We start from the raw sequence: 26,688 nt of genomic DNA, 5'->3' as shown, positions 1-26,688 counted from the left end.
GGTTTGAATGAATGAAGCACACTACTCATGTCTGAGCCTACAAGGACCATTGTGTGTCTGAATTATTACCAGAAAGTAATTGTTTTTGGAGGCGATTTTTATCTTCATTGCTCTGACTCTGCTCTAGAAGACATAATACATCAAACTGCTGTGGTGGCTGCAAATTCAGCCACATACAACCAAGTTAATAAAAGCAAAGCTAAAAAGTATAGACCTAGTAGACATTGGTGTTAAAAAAAGGCACAGTCTGTTCAAAAGGTTCATTTTAAAAACATATTGGGGCCTCTCCCTGCGTCAGCCCTACAGAGAATAAATAGGGGTTGCAGTGAGCGGACTTTGTACTGGTTGCTGCCGTCAGCTATCACTTGTGCAGACGGTGGTTCTTTTTGAACCAGTGCCTTGCGAGTGCTCGAGCAGCTGGCAAAGTGCCAGTCAAAAGTTGCGCCATGAGGAAGCAGTTGTGAACATGCCCTTAAAGGAAATTTCAAGATCCATACACAGAAGCTTTGATAAACTGAATGTGTGCATCCTAACAAGAAGAACAGACAAAATGATCATCAGATGACATTTAGTGCCAAATCTTGATAAAGAGATCAGCCGAAACCTGTGGGATAAATTTAATTTCTATAACTAAATCTGAAAACATAACCCAATTCAAGTTGGTTTACAGGCACAATGGTGTCTCCATACCTGTTAAAATAAAATATAATTACAGGATTATTTTAACTAGTTTCCACGCTTTATCTAGAATAAAGATGTTTGTGTGCATAATTTAAGTGCCAATATAAAGCTTTATGCTGCCATGATGGTAATGGTTTGTGCACACTGCAAAGGGATGCAAACTATGCTGACAGTTTATAATTTAATACATTTATAATAATAATGCAAGAAAGTCTCTCTGCAAAAAATAAATTTTTTTAACTATTTAAAAGCACCTCTTCTCCCTCATTCGCTGGTGCCATCATCTTTACCCAGTCCTCTTGTGTTTTGGCCTTTTTGATTACCCAGGCCAGAATACTTTAACTCCCACACATGTGCAAAACAGATTATTTATTACTTACAGTCAGTTATACTTGTATCATACACTGAGCTGCGCATGAAGTAAGCACGTATTGCTTAAATTCTATGCCATAATAGTCACAGGCAAGCATCAAAAGTGAATTCTGTGGCCTTTGAGAATTAATTTTCATTTTACAATAGAAAAAAAACAATCACTTATGGGATTTCACCAAGTATTACCCGAGTCAGCAATCAAAGCTCTTACTGCCTTCCATTTCTGGTGATATATCAGCCCATCTGCGGTCAGCCTAAGATTAATAGTTATAATTTTATTTTATTCAGATGAGAACACAGATCTTGATTTCTCTGTATTAAACGCAGGTACAAACCAGCTTAATTGAAGTGAATCCTGACAGTCAAACACTATGAATTAAATATGCAAAGCATTCCGCAGCTTATCAGCAGCTCCAGCCTGAACATGTTTAAGTTCCTGCCATGAATTTGAATCTATTCTGACTCACTCAGCACTCAAATTAATTTCCTGAACTCCTGCTTGGTCTCCCCATACAATTAAAATTAGTTTAAGGCATTGTTTGTTGTAAGTATCCACTGCTGCTGGTCCCACTAATTGTAATGATTTGGCACAGTAGTCTCCTAAAACACCGGACTTGAAATTCTATTAGGACATTCATGGGATTTATTTAAAGCAGAAAATCAGTTCCCACCCACAAGTAGACTTTTGGCACTCATCCATTCTCTGTGACATGAAATGCGTCTACATGGAAAACAAAATCTGTTTTTGTTGAAACGTGCAGTTAGAAGGCTTTTGATTTCTTTTGATTACAGGATTTGACAAATTATTTATTCTGTAAATTATGTAATAGGATGACAGTAATTTTTTGGTGAAGGGATTAACATAGGTCAAAACTTTTTTAGTTATACATGGCAAGTACAGTAAGCATAAAAAGTCAAAACTGGCCAATAAATAAAATGAACAAAAACGACTTTTGGGATTATTAAAGACTTTTGGGACCGGTAAAACATGCCAGCGCAATGGAACAATCTTATAATGTATTTATGTCAAAGAGGAAGGAAATGTAGGCATAGTTTTGCTCTCTGCTGGGACTTTCTGTGCTACCTCATCTAAGGAAAAATAACTGTGTTTGACCAAGGTTTCATATTTTGCTTCATTGAGACAATGAAGACTGTCATAAAATATCTATGGCCACCTACACTTTGTCCCATCTATGAGTTATCAGTATTCAAAATAAATTCTGATCATGGACAGAAGATAGGCCTAGGGTAGTCATACACAGTTCAACTATTCTGCAATTCAATGGGAGGCAATTATTATTATTATTAAACAGGATTTATATAGCGCCAACATATTACGCAGCGCTGTACATTAAATAGGGCAATAATGGATTGTAGCTTGTTAAAAACAGTCAGCTACCACAAATAACATAATTTATTCCAACAATTATTGTATAGACAACTGTATGTAATAAATAGGATACCTATTCATCCACCATTATCCAGTAAAATTGCTATAAATCACAAATACCTTAGTATTCATCAAATTCATATACAAAGAAACAAGGGAAAGCTTGTCTGAACAGATAAAACAGCACACTAAAATAGGAGCCTGGACGTCAGAGTGGTTTGCAATGCAAGGAACTCATAGCTATTTTACTTAGTTATTTTGGGTAAACATCCAAATTTGGTAAACTGCAGACTGAAATTCTCTAGAAACAACAGCAGCGGTTACATGTTTCACTGGTAAGACCCCAGGGGGCTTGTTTATTAGGTCTGCACAAAGGGTAATGATGTGCAATAACTCTTTGTCAGTCTGGAGATGTGAATGTGTACAGTCTGGATAATATTAGTTGTACCAATGTAGACAAGTAAGGATGTAAGCATGTATGTGTCTGATGCTGAGTCGAAATAATTGATCTTGTTAATGAAATTTTTAAATAATTAAAAAAAAGCCTGCTAATTAATTGTTATGGGTTACTGCAGTTTACACATTGGTCTTTATCCAACAGGGACGTATCTGTATAAAAACATAAGATTTGTCCTTGATGTGGTTGATAAGCCTTTTTCAGTACTACTCAGTAAGTTCCTGGTCTGGAACATGTATGCAAGAAAGCTGTCCAAATAATTTAGTGGAAGCATAATTGTTATAGGCAAAAGTGTAAAAAGTAAAAGGCTATTAAATCACAGAGCCTGAACTGAAAAGTTAGTAAGGGGGAATCTTTTTTCCTTAGAGGAAACCTATAAGGAATTATTGCTGCATGCTCCAAGACTGTCAATTTGATCCTTGTTTTTCTACCTAGAGTCATCATCCTTGAACAATAACGCAAACTGCTAAGTGTGAAAAGCTTCTACCCTGCATGTATCTTCTGGACACCAGTAAATAAAAAGAAGGTAACAGCCACAAAATCAGTATTTTTTAAAAGCTAGTAATGGCAGTATCTAGTTCAATGGGTCCATCTGCTTCCAGTTAGGGTACACGCAGAAGCTGGTTGGCACCAGTAGAACGATACGAATCCTACAGTGGTTGTTTAGAGTATTTGTGGTGCTGCATTGAAAGGTGTATTAACCCATGAAGCTGTATCTTCCTGACCTCTAATGTACTCCAAACAAATAATCTGAATTCCTAGTCATGTGCCTTACACGATCTGCTCCAAAATCAGTTCCACTTATACAGGTAGCAGTAGAAGGACCCTTTAGGTTTTGTTGGGACAGGCTGGGTCCTCTGTGGAGCTGTAATTCTTCCTTAAGCGTAGTTATTCATTAATAAAGGCCTACATTATGGATTGGTACTGGATGTCCCAGCAGAGGCTCCAAGCATTGATCGACTAAATGTTTATCAGCATTATATTACAGATATTATCAAGCACAACATAAAAACTTGCTATTATATTTACATTTGAACAGATAATGTATCTCTTGGCCAGTGCCAAGTAAATAATACCATTATTACTAGTCAGCTGCAGTGTTTCTATCAGTCATCAGCTTCAATATTTCTAATGTAAATGTGTAGCATAATCTTTCAATGTTTACTCATCTAGTTTAAAGTCACAAAGTATATATAATCCATAAGCTTTTATAGTTAATCCAGCTCTGCATTAAATACTAAATAGTCCTCCTTATTGAAACTATAAATCAGCTTAAACTCTATATACATAGTCACCATAAAATACAATACAGGAGACATCCCTTCTGTATTGCCTGGGAAATCTAAAACCTACCTATTTCGAATGTAAACATTATCCATATTCTGGATCAAGGCAACCAATATATATATATATATATATACTGTATATCAATCCTGCTTGACCATTTTTGTAATTTAAAGCTGCTTTAAGTTATAGAAATGTTCCTCAATCAGGGGTTTACATGTTTTTTTAAGTTTTGCAATGATAGACTGCAATTAATGTTGTTGACTATTTCAGCCAAAATAACACATACTGTATATAGTATGATCAGAAACAGTGAAAAATTTTTTCTCTCTTTTTGATCGTCAGAATTTCCCTCTTTTTGATCAAGTTTCAGTGTAGCATTCTACAATCTTTAAAGTGTAACTAAAATTTTGGATTGAGGACACAGGAAAATATAAACTCCAGAGATTCCTGGCAGGATGTGCAAAAATTGTTTTAACATTTATCAAACAGATATAACAAAACACTGTCAATGGTATAATTGATTAACAAATAAAATATAAAGTAAATATGAATGGCTCATTGTTAGGGTTTACAGACATTTCAACAGACCATAGTCATTGGAAACTCGGCAAACAAACCTGCTTTATTCTAATCTGGGTATGACATAAATATAATCCAACTAAAAATGAAAGTTTGAGAGTTACACTGTTGTGCAATAATAACATTCTGAAACCAGATGAGAAACTTAGTCTAAGTAGAAAGGTATGCCAGGTTCATGTAACTGTTTAGAACAGGCTATTTCTGGGAAAATCCTACATACACCCTTGCCATAAACTGATAAAATGTTCCAGTAAAAAGTGTCTCATTACCTAGGATATAAACTTACTACATTGCATTAAAAATTATAGGCTAATAATGTATAATTGGAAATATTGCAAATATATTGCAATGTTCAGATGACACAGTTCTCTGAAACCAAATAAGCACGACATTGACACAAGCAATCATTTCTTATAACAATTTAGAACAATTTAGAAGGGTCAATGTGGTCATTTTTCCTCTGGGTACTATGGACATTCAATAGCAGGATGATATTTCTCATCCTATTTATACTATATTCACTGTAGGTCTTCCCAACACCTAAACTAAATTCGAGAGATAAATGAAAGGTGGTTTATAACCTCCTGGCAGTTAAATCATAGGCCCTGCCATCAGAAAACAACAAGCATCCTTTGGGAATAAAATTTACATTAAACCAGTAACAGCAGACTGAGGACAGCGAGCTATTTATAAACCATAACTTGTTGTGGCCTACTTACTAAGAACTACATGTCATGGGTAGAATGGCTGTCTTTTAACCAGGGCACAAACAAATCTAATAGTAGTCATTTTTATTTCTTTATGCCACACAAGGAAAAATAGAAATATATTGTGTTTGTTAAATGAACAGATACCTCAGTTAAGGAAGCAACTTCAAACACAAATCTGCTGGTAAATTATAATTACTGGTACAACGCCATTTTAAAGAGTCAATAGAGTTTAATTGTATAACTTAAATTTTGTTTTCTAGCTTTGTTAAGAACTATGAAGAGTTAGAATCCCTACCAAGTTATTTATTTATTTTCTGCATGTATACAAATTGGGAAGCATTTTTGTGTTTGCATGGGTTTTTTCTGTGCACTCCACTTTCCACACACATCCCAAAAAAATACAGTTAGGTTACTTGGCTATCCATGGAAGTTAGCCTTGTACATGTTAATGACATATTACCATGGTAGAGACATTAGATTGTGAGCCCCTTTAAGGGACAGTTAGTGATATGACAGAAAAGTTTATAAAGTGCTAATATGTCGACACTACAGTATATAAATACAAGTAAATAAATACATTTTTTTTTCATTTTAAATTCTGGAGATTAATGTGAAAGTTAAAAAAATCCCAAAAAAATGGAGGGCAACAGTCCACGAAAATGGTTCCCCTATAGTTGGTTTTGAGGACAACTCTTATTTCTCAGTAACAATGGTCACCAGGACATTGGGGGTTGAATTTCCTCAATGGGAACATAGACAGCAAAGTTAGTCTGTATTCAGAATAAGGGGATTTTCAAAGGACCTTGAGTGCTGACATATTTGCTCCCCAGATCTGTGTGGAATTACTGTTGTTGTGCACCATGCACCTGTTTATTAAGTGAGGAGATAGTGAGGGATAGTATATGGAAGATTTGAGGTTTTTACTTGTGTATGTGCCCATGCTGGGGAGATTCCATCTCCTTCCTATTCTGTTGGCTAATGTTCAAATTTTTGAATTGTCACCACAGGAGGAATATAGGGTAGTCCTAAAATAAGGGCACCAAAAACATTTCTGCACTCTAACCAAAATGAAAACAATAGCCTTATATAAGGCACTGGAAGTTTATTATATACTCCTGTATGTAATATTACTTTTACATATTTGCATCATTTTGAGCATAAGTGCTGTTACATTAGAGCATTGTAATGGATCTTTAGTAGATAAGAAGTAGTAACGAATGCACCTAAAACCTTACACCTTACATTATTTTTCCTGTTTCTTTAGATGCTGATACCCTGACTTCTAAATTGTACATTAGTTTTGGCCTTGTAAGCAATTACTTCATTCTTCTGTGCAGGTAAGTCAAGTCTCACAACACAAAGCAATAGTGACAAGTAGAATGTCAGTCCTGTTTAATAAGATTGATAACAGTACACATTCTACTAAGGTCAAGTGATGCTTTACAAAGTCCTTGACATCTTACTAGCTAGTAGACAATCTATCACTTTGGCTTGACAGTGACCAGCAATGTCATATAACTAGCTGTGCAGAGTATAATCCCATGTAATTCATGTAATAAGATAACTGATGTCTCTTAATTAGTTATTGTCACAGCACTCTGGGCGTGTGTTTGCTTCTGGATGGCCTTACACGGAGCTGAATGCATACAGCTATATGCCATATCTCATTACAGAGCTAAACTTTGTATAGTGTCATTTCTTCTGTATATGAGACTTACACAGTAACAGTTCACAGTTAAGGGTTCACATGTAATATTCCATTGACTGTGTCTATGATTAAGCCCTGTTTACACACTGGATGCCAGTGCCCTGGGAATACCAGTATAATAACAAGGTTTCATTGCTGAGGCCTAATTAGCAGATTATTAACTGACTATTCGTACAGTGCTATTTACAACTGCAGTAATTGACTGCAAAGATGCAGATAGAGTTTCTGCAATGGGCCAAATTACTTTGTGCAGGAGATTTGCAACAGACATGTATGAATCTCCCATGTTTCTCTACAAATAACACTCAATGATTGAAGGTAAGATCAATCACATGAAATTAATGTGATATGGGCTCACTGTTTTTTCCAGTCATTAACATTAAAGCTGATTTAGGGCAAAAACAAAACAAAACACCTTTCCAACTTATCTGTGAAAAAAACAAAAACATTTATTCACCTAAAGCCTGATGTTTCAGGATTCAGATAGGTATATCTTGCCAAACAAGGTAAGGGTCTAAACATGTAGAATGGTTTATAGGGGGTGGGAGGAAAAGAAAGGTCATGGATAAATTGTTCCCCGGAATGTTTTTTTTAGGACTTTCACAGTTCTAAAATGCAAAGCTTGTAAAATTTCTTTATTACTGTTCCTTTAAAAGCAGCGGTCAGGCCAATGGCAAAGGTCCTTTCCTGGCATTCATTAGAAGGGCTTTCAGAGAGCAGGTCCTTATCAAGGGGTAGACTGTCTGTTCACCTTAAAAACTATCAGTACAGACTCTCTGGATTTGTATTTTTCATTACTTAATGAAAATATTTATTAAGGACATCACTACAATGGGACAAATCCTACTAATAACCTCATCTTTTATGTTCACAAAGAAAATATCTCTAGTGATATCTGCAGACCATTATACAAAATGAATAACTTTCTCCAACATTACCACTGGCAATTCTCTTCTGCGTTTCTCGCACACACCACCTATAGAAAGGCAGATAATTATAAAATATTGTGCTATTTCAGATCTGCTCTGATGTTACCTATACCAGATGATAAAATGATATGTGATAAACAAATAAAAAAGGCTACTTAAATGTGGGTAGGAAAACATATGTAGAAATTGGAAACTAGGGGACACATAAACTGAGGTTCCATGGCAGGGATTTTCATCATTTTGACCTCTTATGTAGGTCTCAAATGTCTGTGGTTAAAATCTGAATAATATTAGTATATTATTTTTTGTTCTGTTAAAGTCACCGATGCAGTGTTGTCTGTAAGCTTCTGGTGGTATTATGTACATACTTTTAAGCATCTTAAAAAAAACTGGAGTCATATAACCCTTGGTGATTTATTATGCAAACATAAAGAAAGTTTTCACCTCCTTCTTCTGTCCTCCTGCACCTTCCTTTTGGCCTAATACTATTAAAGGCAGACCTAATGGTCAGTAGGAAGGTGCATGCCAGCCGTTTCCTCTGCTGAAAAACACCTGCAAGGTATACAATAATCTATTTTTCAGATAACATATAAAGATTTATTGTTCTGCTTACTGAAATTTTATATTTTATATCACTTTAGAAACCATGTATAAGACATAATTTTCAAAATGGGGAAGCTGAAGAAAAAATTTCTACTACTTTCTCCATTTTACTGGACAGCCTTCATGAGTAGGCCTTTTTATGTTGCATCATTCATTTTTTTTTCTAAAAGGAAATAATGACAAGTAAATAGGACATAACACAGTCTGCATCTTTACCCGTTACACTTCTTGATTCTGACAAATGAAGGTTATATTTAGGGAGATGCAGTGCTTTCTCCATTAGAAAGTGTCCTCGGGGACTACATGGTTGAAGAGATACAGAAGATCCACAGAATCTAGCTCTATATACATTTTTATCTTAAAGTGTGGCTTAGATAGAATTCTTCCACATTCAGCACAATGCTCAGTATTTCCAAGATATTGTCCTGAGTTAATGCAATTGTGGCTGGTCTATTTATCTTGCATTCTGCCCCAGTGCTTCCACTATTATATGGTCCAGGTGAACAAAGACGTAAATGGAAGGTAAATGGTGTAGGGCACAGGAATGCCCTTCAGACAAAAAGCATAGGGTGTAAAGGACACAAGATCAGCAATAAATTGAGACAGCTAAATACAAATTCATCTATTCTGTTTTTTTATGACTAATGTAGCTAGAAAGAGCACACTGAATATGAATATATATATATATATATATATATATATATATATCCAAAGGACAGGACTGACATACAGCAATGTGGCAGATGGACCTGGAATTATTTGACAGGTAATGTTTAGGATAAACTGCTTTAATCGGGAGGTCAGAGATTTCCATAATCCTCTCAGTTGGGAATTTTTCAATGGAAAGATGATATTATGTCAGCCTTGGCTTTAGATCTCCTGGGATCATGATGTATGGTGGCAATCTCTCACCTAACACACTTCAATCTATTACAACATTTACTTTAAATGATAAGGGCTATACTCTAACAATGATATATTTCTACAAAAGAAAACAATGTATCAGCTTGTTTGTGCACATGCAGTTTAAACCTGGGGGTGGTAAATTTTATTTAAATGATATATGAAATATCATCCCTTAAGCTCTTGGGTTTGCACACCTGTTGTGGCCATTATGAGGAATCACCATTATTTGTATTATGGAGAATGCAACAGAAGGGCAGAAACACCCATAACTCGCAGGTAGAAAAGGGAACAGAATTAGGCCAGCCAAATGTTTACCCATGACAGGGTCAGAATTAGGCCAGCCAAATCTTTACCCATGACAAAAATCCAGGGACTGTTTCAAACCGTTTGGATTCACTTATGACTAAAAGTTAGTTTTAGATTCACTTAACCTATAAAATAGAATTATTATTTTATGAATTTTATGTAATTGTTAAGTATTTCAGGAATGTTAAAAAATTGTTACAATGTTGAAAAGCCAATGTTTCAGGGAGAAATTGGGACCCTTCTTGAAGGCAAAAAGCTGCCCTGCAACAGTGGCAATTTGTCACTATGTTGCCTTGAGTAAAATACCCTTTTCAGCCCCAAAACATGGTCTTTTGAACATCATGTGACACCACTTGTAAATTAAACAAAAATCCTGTCTTTTGGAGTGTTGTTGGCTTTGTGTTCTATTTGCAAGGGATCTACACAGTGGTTGTCCAAGTGCCTCTGCTCTAGGTCTGTTTCCTGTAATGATTGTATTGCCAACATGGGCATTCCATGAATACAGTTATCTATCGACAAAACAACAACATACAATGATTACATATTGCAAACAATATACCTTGTTTAAATTGACATAAGTTCTTGGGGCAGGAAGATGACCTAGCTGTGTTCCTTACTCAGCACGGAAAATTCAGGCCACCAGGCTGGTTGTGATGTGTGGTAGGGGTGTGTAAATCTCTGAACTGAGTTGGGGGGATTGTAATACTGCACCAAGTCCTATTTCTATGACAGATCTGTCAAATAAATAGTGGTACAGTTGCCTAATGTTGACATTTGAAAGTGCTTTTCAAAAAAGAATCTCATTAGTGCTGTATCAGCTTCATTCTGTATTCTAAAATTGATTTTTTTGAACATTTTTTATAAAGCTTGCACTGTATGCAAAGGAGCTAAGATGTTAAAAAAGATAAGAAAGCAGCAAAGACTGTTGTTTATATATATTTACAAGTTTTCCTGGAGTTAAGCTTTAATTATCCCCTAAAGCATGCACTTTTATAGTCTATAGCTTCCTAATGTATATAACTGCTGTCCTTTATGCCATTTCATTTTTAGCATCTAATAAAAGATCAGCTTAGTATTCTCAATTTGACAAGCATGCATACCCCTTGAACCTGCCAGATGTCCCCTCGGGGTACAAGTACTATATACTGAGAACCAATGATATATAGTACTGAAATTTCCAAGCTCTTATCATTTGTAATATCCTTCCTCAGCACACTTGTTAATACTAAGAAAAGATGAATTTCGCAATATAAAGAAAACAGCAGCTCATCCATAATTCATAGGACTTCTAATAAGAAGAGCTAGTGTTTCCCCAACAGAAATATCAGATATTATTGCACTATTTTATTTTTCATGATCCTACCACAAGTTGGATAATATATATTAAAAACAAATCATTAAAATACCTACATTGCAAAGGGAGGGCGAAATCGACATATATACCCAAAGGCTGAAAGACACAAAATAATCTATGTTGGCGTCTCTACACCACAGACAGCACACTCCTTTCATGGCTGTAATCAGCATGTTTTAAACCAGCCTTTCTGTAAAGGATATCAGAAGTCATAAAAAGCAGAGAAACAAACTCATATATAATATGCTGGTATTTGCATTCTATTACCTTAGAGTGGAGACTGCTGTGGGGGGAGCATGTAATATACGATTATGTGATCTCTGGACCGGCTATAAAGCCAGTAATCTCACAACCTTATGTTCCTTTTATTTCTACAGGGAGTCATAAGAAAAAAGTGAATTAGTGTATATCTGTTCCCTGTATCAATACTACAAGCATATAAAATGAAACATGGGAAACAAAGGAGTACAAGCACAGGGTGAAAAGAAATTCTAAGACTAAAAAATAATATTACCGTGTGTGACAAGGAAATGAGGCAAGAAAAGGAATTAAAGCCGAACTCCAAGAAAAACAACAATTACCCTTGAAGTGGGTCCCCTTCTTGACTGCAATGGTTAACTGCTCTTTTTTTTCCAGGGGATGATTATTAGGCAGATAAACTTACCTTATTCCTCACTCTGGGATGTGAACTTGTCCTCTGCATCCTCCTGCACAAAGCAGGACTGCTGGTCCTGCATTTTAAGGAATGATGTAAGAGATGTGACAGGTGGGGAAGCAAAGTTGCCAATGGGAATTCAAGGACCCCGTTCCATAGGGAGTATAAAGCCATTGGAAATAAGGACTAAGGTAAATTTTTCTTTTTTTCACCATCCCCTAAGCAAAATGAGCAGGTAACAATTGGGGGAGTGAGCCAATGGGTTATTTATTTCCACAGTTCATACAAAAAAATTAAACACAGACAGCCAGAAGAAAAAAACCAAATGGCGAAAGGACAACAGAGAGATAAAGGAGGAAACAGAGAATCAAATAGGTCAGAAAAGAAAAAATGAAGGAGGAATAGTAAAGAGAAAGGAAGGAAGATATAAAGAGACAAAAGAATTAAGACATGGAGAAGTCTTCATGCAAATCACTGCAATTAAACAAAATCGTGTGCAGCCTAGCTGTGATGCAATGATTCCTTCCAGAGATGTCATCATGTCACAGAGTAGGTGTTGCTCAACACTTGGATGTCTAAAAAAAGAATCTGGGTGGACATACATGTGTTAAATATTAAACTGTCCCCTCAATAGACCTACATTTCAAGGAAACAGCAGCATTGTCTGTCATCACAAGTTATACTGATTTATTTAATACAAGGATCTTTCTCTGCAGATATTAAGCAAGGGGGAGGGGGCCAATGCCCTAATATTAAGATTTTATGTTAAAGTATATCTCGGCCTTTTGGCTAAGATACCTAAGTACCTAATCCTTCCAGTGTGCAGGAGAGGAATGGCACTGTATTCCTGACAAGAATACAGTGGACTAGTACGCCTGCTAGGATGGACAGCTGGATGGTGATGCTCTGTAGGGGCTGCCCTATGCTAATCCCTCTGGTTAGCGTCCACCAGAAAGAGGCATGGGGCTTGCCCTGATAAGGAGCTCCCAGATAGCAGTCTGTCTTACTGGTCGGAGCGGGGAACCCTTGGTCTGGCAATCAGGTCTTAAGAGCGGCCGAATCCCACTGAGTGTCCTCTCCCTGTAATGGCGAACTAGGGGTACACTAAAATCACTTTGGTAGTGGTGAGCCCACTGTTGATTTAGCGTACACAGGCATGTCACATATGCTGATTTAGCACTTCACCTTCATTCTGCACTAGCTGCGGCTAGTACAGATGGGCAATGTTTTACTCTTTGCCCAGTGTGTTATGCACTGTGCACTCAATTTTTATGTTTTTTTTCAGTTACGTCACTGTCACTGGTGTGGTATTTGTGTGCCACTTTTGATGGAGGGTGCTATTCCCTTTTGGGCTAGCTCTGAAGTCTTGGGGAGTGCCTTGGCCTTATGGTCAGGTACTCTCCCTTACTGGGAGTCTCTCTTCCGTAGAGCTCTCAGCCTAGTATCAGTTGGCATTGCCTATGCAGTCTCATAGAGAAAGGACCCTGTCTGACTTCAGTCAGACAGGCTACTAGGCCCATCCCAGATTTGGCTTAGTACCCAGTTCCCGTCAGGAGCTTAGTGCCCTGGGAGGTCTGGTGAAACAGGGAGGTCCTTACTCTTTAGAGGAGGGATCACAATAGTACCCCAATACATGTTTTTTGTGTGTTGTTTGTGCACTATCCCTTTTTTTTTTTTTCAAGCACAGGGTTTTTGTTTAGAGGATCACATCTACACGAGATTCGATTAAAAAAAAGTATATCTCTATTCACATAATGACCCTGATTTAATAAAGCTCTGCAAGGCTGGAGAGAATACACTTTCATTAGTGAAGATGGGTAATCCAGCAAACCTGGAATGGATTTCCTAAAAGTCATTAGCTATTTGCTAGCAAATGTTGAATCCTGGACCAGATCCATTCCAGGTTTGCTGGATTTCCCAGATTCACTAATGAAAGTGTATTCTCTCCAGCCTTGGAAAGCTTTATTAAATCATGGTAAATGTATTTTTCTAAAATCTTAGCAGTTTGTACTGCTGACCCTGTTAGGGTTTGTGTCTCTTATTCTCTGTCCCAGTGTCACTAGGAGACGAAGAGTCATTGTAGCAAAAAGTATATGGCCTCAGACACAATAAAACCTGAAAGAGGTTCATTCTTTTCCCTACAAATGGCAAAACCATCAAAAGTGTTGGCTTGAGTGAAGCATTAACAATAATTCAGCCATAGATAAATCTATGGTGATAAAAGTAGTGAAAAAATTAACCTCTCGTGAGAATACCCACCTACAGTGGTTAGAATGGCATTCTTATGAGTAGGTAAAATGATAATTGGTGCCATGCTCCTGACTGTGCTATGCGGCATTGTCCCGGGAACTAAGCAGGAACATCATATAGGAGCTTAACCAGTTACAGCTCCTTGAAACTTGTGGAGGGACCCTGACTGAGAATGGCTGCCTTAGGCCTATATTATAGGGGTGTAAAAGTGTCCAAACACTACACTACATTTTATTTGTAGCTCAAAAATACACTGGCAACAAACAGCTCCGATGTACTGGCATATTAGAATGAATAATATTATAACAAATAAGTGTTTAAATGTAGCTTTTTCGCTTTTTCATGCCGGGGAACTCATTCCTGTAAAGTAGTCCTTAGACTGCACTACATCTCATAAAGCCTGTCCCTCCCTATATGTTTTCAAGCAGAATAGTTCAGAACAAATGAAATATGTTTTCAGCACCTAAAGCATGAATAAAGTCTTGTAGTTATAGTATCCAATAAATGGTCCTAATAAGATCCCCTGCAATACCTTTAGTTGCATGCTTTGAGTTTCACATGCCTACCTAATGTAAGTTCTCAACTTTTTCATTTCAGGTCCTGTGACTTAGCAGAGACTCTTTTCTGGCTAGGAGCAGGACATTTGCCTATTTAGCACAAATTCATACAGGCTGTCAATAAGGCAAGCAATCACATTTGCACAGTAAACATTTTAAAAAATCCTTAACATTTTGTTGTACACCAAAACATCAGATTCTTGTTAAATATAAGGTAAAGCTATAAAGGGAAGCCATGTGCCTCATGGGACGTTTGCAAATATTGCAGAATTAAGGAAGCAATTAGAAAGAAACTATTTCCTTGAAGAATGAAACTGCCTCGTATACCAGAGAAAATGAACTGTTCTGAATTAGGTACACACAGTTTCTTACAAGTGCTTGAAATATAGGTTCCAATTTGTCTTCTCGATTAGCAGCTAAGAGGTATTTTTATTTTTAGATATACTGTAGGTACTGCCTGTAAGATGCCAAGACTTAATTATTGATGTGTAAGTAAGCAATTACTTACTACATTCTTTCCTTTAAATGTTTTTTAAGTAAATTTTGCCAGGGGCACAGTTAGAGTAAAGAACCCTTCTCACTCCAAGAGCCATTTCCTACCAATAAGATACTTACATTATGCTAACACTTTGAAGAGCATTTCCAATCCATACCAGCCTCGTAACATCTAACCATTAAGCATCCTCATGATAACTCTTCATAATATCCCACCCAAAACTGTCCGTAATTTGTCTGTATAACTTTGTTAAAGAGAAGCAATCACTTTGACAACCTGGGAAATAAATGTTTAGTATGGTGTCACCGTTGCCTCCATTCACAACTACATCTAATAAAATCTATGAAAAAAAATAAAGCTGCAGGTGGAAGAGTGAAGGAGAATGCTGTAAAGAATCAGTGCTGAGTCTACTGGGGACTTTACGTGGATGGAGCATTTACTGATATATAGCTGGGAACTATTACGAAATTTTATTTTCAGGATGATGAAATTAGCATGCCTTTCAAATTCAGTTCAGTTTTAAATCCTCTTTATTTCTTGCATGTTAGTGTGATACATTTATAATTCTGCTGATTCACATTTCTAAACAATTACCCCCCCCAGACAACCCGGAAAGGAACTCTCCACACCCTTGGGCTGGAAAACTGATTGAAAGATAAAAAGTGAGGTCTGGGAGAAAACCACAGTATAAATAATCCCAGGATAGAATATAAAAAGGAGAAGGGGAGACGACATCATTGTTTGTATAGAAGGGAAAATATTAGACGTGTCTGATTTTGCCATGTTAAAGCAGAACACCTGATTGGTGAAAATTTGGAGGGCTGAATTTATTGCCTATTAAACATAAAAACATTACCTAAATGAAAGATTAGTAAATCCTTGTTTCCTGACATCATCATAACACTCCAACATAAGCAATATTGGAATGGAAATTCAGAGGTCCCTAAGGAACGGACAGACAGGATGTGTCACTTTGATAGCCCACATATCAATGTAGCCTCAATGCCGCTGTAAGGCTCCCTTGCCCAAGGAAACATCAACGTTTTGAAGTGTTAGACAACTAGCATTTCTAGGAGGTCAGCATCGCCAGCTACCATATTTCCCTCTGTTTAGGCTTCCTTCGAAATGAAGGAGAATAATACCTGAATGGTATCCAAATAAACAATATGGATACCATGAAACATAAAACCAATAATGTGGAAAACATTGTTACATTGCTTTGTATCATATGTAATATTGACTTGCAGGCAATTGGTTGTAATAACATAAGCCACAGGAGAAATAAGGTAGTAAAGCTGGCTGCCTAGACAACACTGTTTCTTTTTTAAAGTCTGATGAAAAATGCAGCAGTTTCCCACAATAGAGAAAGTCTCCGCCAATTTGAAGATCTTTCATTTAAGAGACAAAACCACAGACGGGATATTTAACTCTACGCCTTCTAATGTACATGACTTGGAAATGATGTGAAACCCACAGGTATAATTATATTTCATATAAAGTAGAGTAGACATCCTTATTAAAAGAAAAACAGACCTATGCTGTGTAGCAGAGCTAAAAAAAACAGCAACAACCATCAACTTTACCTTCTCCTGTCTGGGCAGTTTTTCGTAAGAAATGAAGGTATTTATTATGGAAATGATGTGTTTGTTCAAGCCGGCTTGTCTGAACACTGAATGATTTTTTATTTAGGTTTGGTTCCCGTTAGTAGTTTACTGCTGATCACCTATTGCCCCCCATACCTTCCCCTTGTACACACATATGTGATTGGATGACAACACAAATATTACCAGAAAAGTCACATGCAGTGTTTTACTTGCTTGGGAAGGTGTTCATTTACCCTGCATTGAATGGATTTTGGATAGAGGCCTGGTTAACAATTGTGTGGAAAGTAGTGAAATGCCTGTAAATCCAAGTATAACCACTACCTGCAGATTTCCAGGTGTTTCAAAGCTAAAATGCCAAACTGTCTCTGTACTAAACTGCATATTATAGCACAGATTTGGCACAAATGGCATCAACATAGTTTGTTTTTTACTCTTGCAAATTCAGTTCACAAAAGCGTAAATCAGGGGTGTTTTCAATATTGGACATTAGTTCCTAAAGTGACAAATACTCAAAAAGTAACGTTTTTTCTGTCTGAAAGGGAATTGCTTGTAAGGCTAACTGTGAATGAGCAATACTTGCACTTGATGATACCTGCCTTCGGTACAAGATCATCTAAGAAAGATCCTACCCAATCCTTCCTGATGATTGCAATTGTCAAGAGATTTAGGACAGGTTCAGACCTGCCTTGCAACCAAGCAGTCCTGCTCAGCTCCCAGCGGTTGGCAACTTAGCACCCCCTCACACCACAGCGCTGGTTTATTGGACAGCTGGTAGCTGTGACTGGTACCATTCATTTCCTAAGGAAGAAGCTGAATGTAGCGTCTTCTCCCCAAGCAGCAGCAGTTCACTGAGAAAGCAATAACTGAACCACAACTTCATGGCCAGTGTGAACCTGGCCTTAGATTGTCATTCTATATACTGAAGTGATAATTGGTCATGTCACTGATCTGCTGTTTGACTCCAGTAATGAACAGTAGTGGTGAGGCTGGTTTTGGCTGTCAAGTTAAAATAATAAAACATAGCTGAAAGGAATCCATTCCAAGACATCAATGAGAATCCCCCACATATGCAGCAATAAGATGGTGAAACAGAAACTGTCACTTTGATAACCATACATTGGGAGGCTACCTTTTTGCTAGATGGCTTCTTTTCTCTAACATTATTTTTTGTTGCAATCAGAATTCACATCTGAGGTGGCTTCTATGGTTTGTTGCAACTTGGATAGCATCATGCTCTTTTCATGCTGCTTTACTAAATAACCCAGATTCTGGCAAAATACTCAAAACATAATGAAGTGTGTAACAAAATTGGCAGGGCAATAACTGGGTCAAGAGATAAGAAAGTACAAATGAAAATCATGCCATTTTTAAGCATATCAACAACATGCAAAAATACAGCAATCTGCAAAACAATAATGAGCAAAGATCATAAGCTTATCTGATCTTCGGGAGTGCATGAGCAGATAGCAACGATTGCCATGGACTTTAGATATCTGTGCACAGGAACACAGCTGTGCTGCAGTCTGGAATTGGTGTGTTCTGTGACCATTCAATGAACTTTCATCCAGAGTTAGTATACATTATTGTGTTTGAACTGTAGCATCATCATGGCCTAAAATAACATTATCTTTACTCACAAATGAGAGCGTTAAAGTTTATAGTGTTTCAATGGGAACCAGAAGCAGTCAGTCTGCCTGCTAATAAAGTCCCTGGATGGGTCTTGCTTCTTAAGCCACAGATGTGAGACTTCAAATATTCTCTCCTGTTTATACAGCTATTTGCTTTGAAATCAGGTTAAAACAAGCCTGGACTGTAAACAGCTCTGCACAAACACAGAATGATGGTATTAGGGAGATACTTTCATGAAAAAGGCCATTATGACTTGGCACTGACCGTTATTTGATGCCGGTCTATGCTTGCAGGCAGTTTGCCTGTGCCATACTAGGAATTCCCATTGATTTCTATCATTATGAACTGTGAGCTACAATACGAGTCAGTCAAGTCATTCTGTGTTTTCTCTACTTATATGTATTTTGAGATATAAGGAAACCCATCTGTTTTTTATTTATCCAAAATTTGCACATATAAACCTGCAACTTATCTATGTTCGTATGCTTTGAGGCTCCCATTTAAAACAGAGGTAAAACAGTAAGTACTATTGCTGATTATTCTGACCCAATATCTTCTTCACAAGCTAAACCTTTACTTGCTGTATGCACTTTAGGGTCAACAAAAGGAAGCAGAAAGAGGAAGGGGATCACTTTAGATCACTTGGCTAACAGAAACTGGGCTCATCTATATCTCACAGGTCCCAGGTAGAGGAAGCAAAGTCCCAGGTCTTACTAGGCTCCCTTTTAGGCCTAAAGCCAGAATCTTCAAAAAAAATTGACTTCTTACAGCCCTCACCACATGGCTTTGTGCTGGCAGAACTTTGAAACAGCTGGACCCCACAACACGGGATTCTATACATAGACCCAGTGTGTGAGCAAGTCTATGACATTGCTATGGCACAATGTGCAGAAATCTGAGTATACCTAAAGATTGCTGTATATGACCATATTCTTAAATTTAATGCAAACAATGCTTCCAATCATGCCTTCCTCATCGTTCCAAGAGGTCCCATGAGAAGCAAAATGTGTAAAGCAGCAAACGACACCTTCTCGGAATAAAGAGACCGCAAAGGCAACCTGCACCAAAGGAATATGGAAGCCAATATTGATAACTTTGGAGTCATCCTTGTTACAAGGTTGTCTCTAGCCCAAAGCACTAGCCTGGAACACGTGAGTGTAAAGCTAAAACCAATTTGCATAAAAGCATCCAGGTCTCTGGAATAGTCTGACAACCAAGCAGATAGTATTTTTTTTCAAGGACAGTAAGCAATGAAAGCCTGTATATATTTCCCAGTTCCCAGTTCCCATTTCATTTACTAGTTGTGCAAGCTGTTCCCAACCCAGTGACACATATCATTTTAAAGTTGAGAAGGAGAACAAAATATTACTCTTAAAACTTAAGGTCTGCCTTATTATATTTTAATATCACTGCAGGAACAGACAGTGTTTCATATCTAATTCATTTCTTTTTAAAAAAATGATTACAAAATCATATAATTTAAATGTTTTATTATAAATCTGAAGCTCCGTAGCTCCAGTTCTACAATCAGCAATATGGCTTCTTGGCCAAATACTAAATTGTATGATTCCAAATGATATGTCGGTGACCTATATATCTCTCCACTTCAGTGCTCTGGGCGTGTTTCAGGGCAAAGCTCCACGTTTTACAAGATAATGAAGCACAGCATGCGTTTAAAAGCATGCCATCAGGCAACTGTGCACACAATTCCCCACAGAAAATATCAGGACATTATTTATTAAAAATCTTATCCTGAAGCAGGAAAGGTACATATTGATTAAATGTACATAATCAAAACACAATTCAAAATGACAAAACTTTTTCTTCAAGGTCAAATACAGCCTGGAATATTAACTTAAATGCATGCATGGCTGACAATATTACTGACTTCCAATTCTAATGTCCATATTTATAGCTACTTGTGAAGAAAGCTGGAAAGCAAACCAAGATATGACCTTAATTTCAGTAATTTTTTCAGTCATGTCATCTTCAGCATTCAAGAAGGAATAAATAGAACAATTAAGCTTATTTGAAGAGAAATCATTTTGTATTCTGTACTGAGTTGTTAGTTTTGTTAAAATGAAAGGCATTTTAATTGTGTTTCTTTTGTTTCATTTTTATGGTCATATTTTTGTAGAGATGATTAAGTTCTTTAGTTAGATCTATGCATCAGAAAAATCCGCATGCCAATGGGTGTTCATTGATATTCGATTAAAGAATATGTTTAATATTTTTAGTTGTAAGGCAAACAGGGGAATAAATACAGGTCATAGGGCATAACAAATTTTAATAGGGCCTTCTGGTGAATTCCCCATTGTCATTGATTTTAAACTGTAAAAAGATTGGTGACTAGGGACAATTTTGTAGCTTCTACCTATATATCTGACATTATTCTTCTTGATTGGTTCAGTCAACTGCAACCTCTGCAATAATACAGTGATGCATAAGTGTTATCTTCACATGTACTTTGTTTTCTAGGTTTCAGTTGCCTCAGCAGAACTTTTATTGGGGCTACTTCTCATCACCTTTATAGCAGCCATGTGGTCTACAAAGGTCATTCATATGCCATTGCATGCAACAATGTAAGATGAGCAATAAGTGCATCCACTGATCTACATTGCGTAGCAGAAAAGTATTGTCGTGATATAGGGTTCGGAAGGAAGAAACCAGGGTGCAGGAGGGATAGATATCTAACAATTTTGAAAGTGTTAAATGGAAAACAGACTTTTGAAATTGCTGTAGTGCTAGACAGGAGAGGAAGGGGAAAGGGGCCAAAAGAGGTGAGTATGTTTTCTATTGTAGAGAAGTGATGAATTTAAATTTTTACAGACCTGACAGTTTTAAAAAGAGACCTGTAGTGTGAAAAACGTGAAGGCTGTCATTGCTGAGCTCTGCTGCAAATGCTGGTTGCCTGACTGCCATATGCTGCAATGCTTTACCTAGACTTAGGTACACATGTGCAATAATTGTCATTGGAAAAGATCTTTCACAATCCTTTCCAACAACAAACGACTGCAAAATGCATGAACGACTGCTGTACATATAGTACCGTTCTGGTCTAAGGAGAGGGGAGGGAAGAATGACGGAGCGGCTCCCCGCTGTGCTTTCCCCCTCTTCACTTCCATTATAGTCATTAGTCTTCCATAGTTTATGGATCTGCTAGGACGGTCGTTCGGATGATGGACAATGAGCACTGTACACACGCACAATTCTCATCCGATATCAGCCCTGAGCCGATAATCGGACGAGAACCACTGCACGTTTGTCAACAGAGCAGACCATGGGAATTTACTGATTAGTTTTATTTACCTTTTAAAGCTAAACGCAGGCAAAGGTAAAATACCTATATAAAAGCTGGTTTACTTTTGAAAACTTTACAAATCATTTTCGGTGTATCTTGATCCTCAAACAGTGTATGTACACTCGTGCTCCATTCAACAGCCATGTTTGATCTGAGCTGTAACTGTTCCTTGCACCATAAGATGGAATTGTTTTCTTGTAGCATAATGTTTACAGGGCATGCTCATTTACCCATGCCTCACAGCTATGCTAAGTAGGCCGCATTGATCAAAATTTACACAATGTCGCCTCATATTTTACACAGAGAAAGAAAAATATGAAATTGGTTCTGAGAGAACAGCGCTGGGATTTTGTAACTTCATAGCATTCCTGGCAAGATACAGTTGTTTTCCTCTTAATATTCTTGCTAAGAGGCAATATCAAGTAAGAATGTTCAGAAACTTGCTTTGCCTTTAGACACCTTGTGGTCTGCTGGATTTAATTGGCGGTAAAGTAACCAAACAGAAAAATAGCCTTTAACTTAACATAATACTCCTCTGGGGGCTGTTCATTAATCAGTGTAAGGCCTTACAAAGCTGTCATTCACCATTTAGCGTTTGAGGTGTGGTCCGGGTTTTCCTCAGTGAATCTTGTTATCTGATGAGAAGTCTGAGAGATTTTTGTATTCTGCTTTTTATCCCTGCAGTATGTTACCAGAGCAACCACTGTTTATGGACAATACATGGCAAATATTCTCATAAACTGAATCAATCATTGCAGCTTATATTTATTCTTACGTTTCTGTAGAAATATTTAATTTAGGGATCTGGAAAAAGGATACGACTTGTCTCTGGTCATGCACACAACAATTTAAACTTGCTTCAACTGTAAAAATGATAGGGACAAATCAAGTCAACCTACCCAAAAGAGTGCTCTGAGTTTTCTATTAATTTTAGAAACTAAAAGTTGGAATATAAATGAATATTGTGTGTGTGTGGTCAGCAAAGGGGCTTATGTATATGGGCATTTGTTGCCAAACAAGTCAATGTAAAAGCTAAAGAAGCTCAAGAGAATCTCCAAACTGGTCATTCATATTAAAAGCCTATAATATTAAAAAAAAAGTATGTGAAAAGCTATACCATTTAATAAACCTATAAATTCATTTAAATCTGCCTGATAACAAACCATGTGAAGATGGAAGCGCTGTCATCCAAGAGCATAAACAGAGCAGGGCTAGAAAAGCCCCTTTGGTAGGTAAATCTTCTATAATGTGAATACGTGCATATTGTGGCTAATACCTCTGGGTTCCAAAACCTTGGGGGTTAAATTCCACTTTAAGAAAGATTATTTTAATATTATATTGTACTTTTGTTCTACTGACCACATTTACCTTTTAGTTAGCTATACCTGTCCTAAAATCCATACCATGGCACTAAGCAGAAATGAGTATAAAGCTTGTTATCATCACTAAGGTATCCCAACAGATGCTATATAACAATGAAAAGAAAAAAACAGAGCAGAAAGAAAATGAAACAGACCTTGTGCAGGAAAAATGATGAAAGACATACAGTGTCAAATTACTGTGCCTGAACCTGATCAAGTCAACCAGGATAGCAAATTCAATCGACAATGTATTTTGTATGGTAGGTTACACTAACCAAGCTGCTGTCATTTTCATATTTTCTATGTATCATGTTTACTGAATCATGAAAGCATCTGTATCTTGTCTTCATCCACTGTACCAGAAAGTTCACAAAAAGCTGCGGGAAATAACTGGCACTCACATTCTATGATAGCATCACATAATAAAGCTGTAATGATACGGGCACCACCAGGACATAGTAAATATAGATGAGAAATGGACGCATGAATATAACATTCAGGAGCTACTAAGCCCAATCTAAAGGCCAGAAATCTAAAAAAGGAATATCTACCTCTACTGATGCCACTAGCCTACAACCGCCAACCCCCCAAAGCACCACCAAAGTATAGTGAAAAAATAAAAAAAACAAACAAAAAAAGAAAAAATATACCATTATATAACAGTTTAACTCCTGTTATTGCTTACAGGCTATTGAAATTCCCAAAAAGGTCAGCAGTGACAGTCTTTATTTATCTCTTTATTTTTTAATATTACTATGTCATAATGAAAGAATGGCCATAAGGACAGGTAATTGGAATTACAAGCATAACAGAAACTAGGATACATTGAGGCTTATTAATGGAAAGATTTCAGTTAATATCCATGGGAAAAAACTGCAACTATTCTGAAATGTATTGACAGTAAAAAGAACAAAATGCAGGGAGGGAAAAACGTCTGGAACAAATGTGTGTCATTATTACCTTCCTAATATCTTTTGTATCTGGTATGGTCTCAGTAAGCAGCAAACCTCAAGATTTTGGATGTCACAAACAGTCTTTGTTATCTTGTTAAAAATTGTCAGCATCTAGGTAGACATTGCCATTACGCATGGTTTACATGACAGTTTTCCCAATTAAGGGATTTATTGTTAAAACATCTCTGATAACATGTAGCAGCCCACCGCTCATGCTCTGGTTTGATCTCCCATTGACCTGCTACAAATATCCAAATCATTTACTGCTCAGGCAACTGAGCTCTGTTCACTGATTGATGGGAAATTCTCTGTTTTTTAACAATTTGTTAGATATCCTACATATTTCTGCTGTCTGTCAGCAGCCAGAAAAGAACAGATTTGTAGTGATGAAAGATGCAAGAACTACTCATTGGTATTAAGATTGCCAAGGCAGAGATTTCAAGCAGCAACCTGGACCTTATGATTTCTAAACACTTCATAAAGAATGTTAAAATACAAAGTGTTTAGGATCAACACAAAGGAACAGTTTTTTATATGTTCAGAGCTCCACTATATGTACGTTTGGCTGGTCATTCGATGTCTTACTGTAACCAACAATAGTGTGCCACAGCTTTTTTATTACAATGTACAATTGTCTTCATTCTATCTTTTTGTAGCTGCCAAAAAAATACCAGAAACCAATTACAGAATACTAATGAATGTGGAATATACACAACCCCAATAGCCGCTTTCAATCTGATCACATAAGTACATACTTGAATCTGATCATATGAATGTATTCTATAACCAACCATGGGCAGCAAGCATTTGAAGAGCAGCAAACAGCATCCATTACTGATAAATGTATTTGTGATCAGCTTCCTAATATAAAGGCCCACAAGTTTGGCCAAAGCAAAAAAGAAAATGTTGGAGACTGCAGTTTTGAGTCTTTCTCATTCCTGCAGGAAAGTGGAAAGGTTTTTTATTCTCTACGATTAAAAAAAAACTGTAGTTAGAAAAATATCCAGGCTGTCATTACTGTCAACCTTCTAAAATGTTTTCTTGTTCTCATTAGTTTCAAAAGCCAAGGACCTAAAACAAGGCATACAGCAAATGAAGTAAGGGTGAAATTAAAACTCTCAATCTGTGTACTTGTACTGGTCAATGACTCATGAAGGTATGACAGCCACCAGGCCAAGATGACAGCAAGACAAATGGCATTTGAGAGATGGTCATTAATGGCAGCCTTTATGCTTCTATCATGACATCTTTCTTAAAAGGGAAAAATTCCCAACCAGGTCCTATTCAGTGATAAAATCATGTTACAGGTTTGAAACCCTACATGCCTTATCCAAACGTTTGACCATGGTTTAAATTTAAATACTTGTTCCACCCAAAAAATACCCATTTTGGGCTACATATGCATGGAGTATTTTCCAAGCCAGTGTTAACTGCAGACTATTTATTTTTTGTAACAAAAAGCTTTTTGTAATGAATGCCTCTAACGATTAAACACATCATGCTAAGTGTTAACTACACTGTCTACATTGTGAATATAACATTCCCTTTTCCATTGCGTAAGGAATGACTTTTAATAAATAATTATATTTCAAATTCCAGCCCTAAGCAACAGCGTGGCAGCATGAGCTCACTAACATGTAAGAAAATTGGAAACCCAGTGCTGGTGCTTACTAATAGTGTATGTGAATTGTATGTGAAAGGGGACACACTGATTGTCAGCAAAAGGAAGATTAAACCAGGGGATTTACCTAAACTACCTTACACAATATGAAAGACTCATTACAAGGTGTAAATACTATTAAAGCTCCAGACAGACTGCAGTCCCTACAGCTGTTCATTTCCATGCACTGTGCAAGATAAGCTTTTACTTGAATTTGCCAATATATAATAAAGTGGAAATGTCTCATTTTATCTCTCATTTCTGCTCAATAAATATTTAAAGGGTGTAACATTTGTGCTGCAAATGGCACTAACATTGATGGCAAAAATGTACAAAAAACATTCCTACACATGGACCAATTGTAAAGCTAATCAGGGGAGAGAAGAAAATGTCTAAAGAATCATAACATATAAAACGATAATAAAAAAAACAACACTGAGACAATTCTAAAACCTAAAATATTGGACAATAGGCAAGACGGAGGAAGATGGGTGCTAACATTATCATTTCTATCCAGAAAGCTTGACCAGTATTTGCATTACCAGGAACCCCAGTGATTTGAGTCTCCTGTGGTATTTTTTCCTCTGAAGGTTTACCCTAAAGGGTAATTTCTTTTATGTTATGTCTCATAGGTTGATAAAAGACAACTCAGTAAGCAATTTAACCTAGTATGATAATAATATTGCACTCCAAGTGTAAGATAGCTCAGCACAACTGATTAGTTTAGGTGGACTTAATTGATTTTACCCTACTAACCAAAAACCTTAAAAAAATGAATATTGTTAGTAATAGTATTTAATTCCATTATGTAGAAGAGCAATCTAGCATATTTTCACTTATAGAATGACCAAAGAGTTAGTGTACTTTGCTCTAATACTATAAAAGTTATAGGTAGGTTTGTATATAGGCCAAAAATGTGGACCAACAAGATCATGGACTA

At 36.8% G+C, this 26,688-nt stretch overlaps 1 protein-coding gene and 1 long non-coding RNA gene across 11 annotated transcripts in view; one reads left to right on the top strand and one right to left on the bottom strand.

Moving 5' to 3' along the window:
• Positions 1 to 26,688, top strand: part of LOC140329296 (uncharacterized) — a 163,530-nt gene that overhangs the window by 1,636 nt on the left and 135,206 nt on the right. For all 3 annotated transcript variants that reach the window (XR_011920468.1, XR_011920467.1, XR_011920466.1), the window contains exons 2-3: positions 3,336 to 3,426; positions 6,741 to 6,813. This is a non-coding gene — a long non-coding RNA (uncharacterized lncRNA). The remainder of the gene's footprint in view (positions 1 to 3,335; positions 3,427 to 6,740; positions 6,814 to 26,688) is intronic.
• The window catches only part of LOC140329295 (sodium/calcium exchanger 1), a 254,077-nt gene that overhangs the window by 160,033 nt on the left and 67,356 nt on the right, over positions 1 to 26,688 (bottom strand). The gene's annotated exons all lie outside the window — the stretch shown is intronic.

This window comes from Pyxicephalus adspersus, chromosome 4, assembly GCF_032062135.1.
Source record: "Pyxicephalus adspersus chromosome 4, UCB_Pads_2.0, whole genome shotgun sequence".
Lineage (NCBI taxonomy): Eukaryota > Metazoa > Chordata > Amphibia > Anura > Pyxicephalidae > Pyxicephalus > Pyxicephalus adspersus.
The sequence above is the reverse complement of the archived record's forward strand: the minus strand, read 5'-3'. Positions and strand labels throughout refer to the sequence as shown.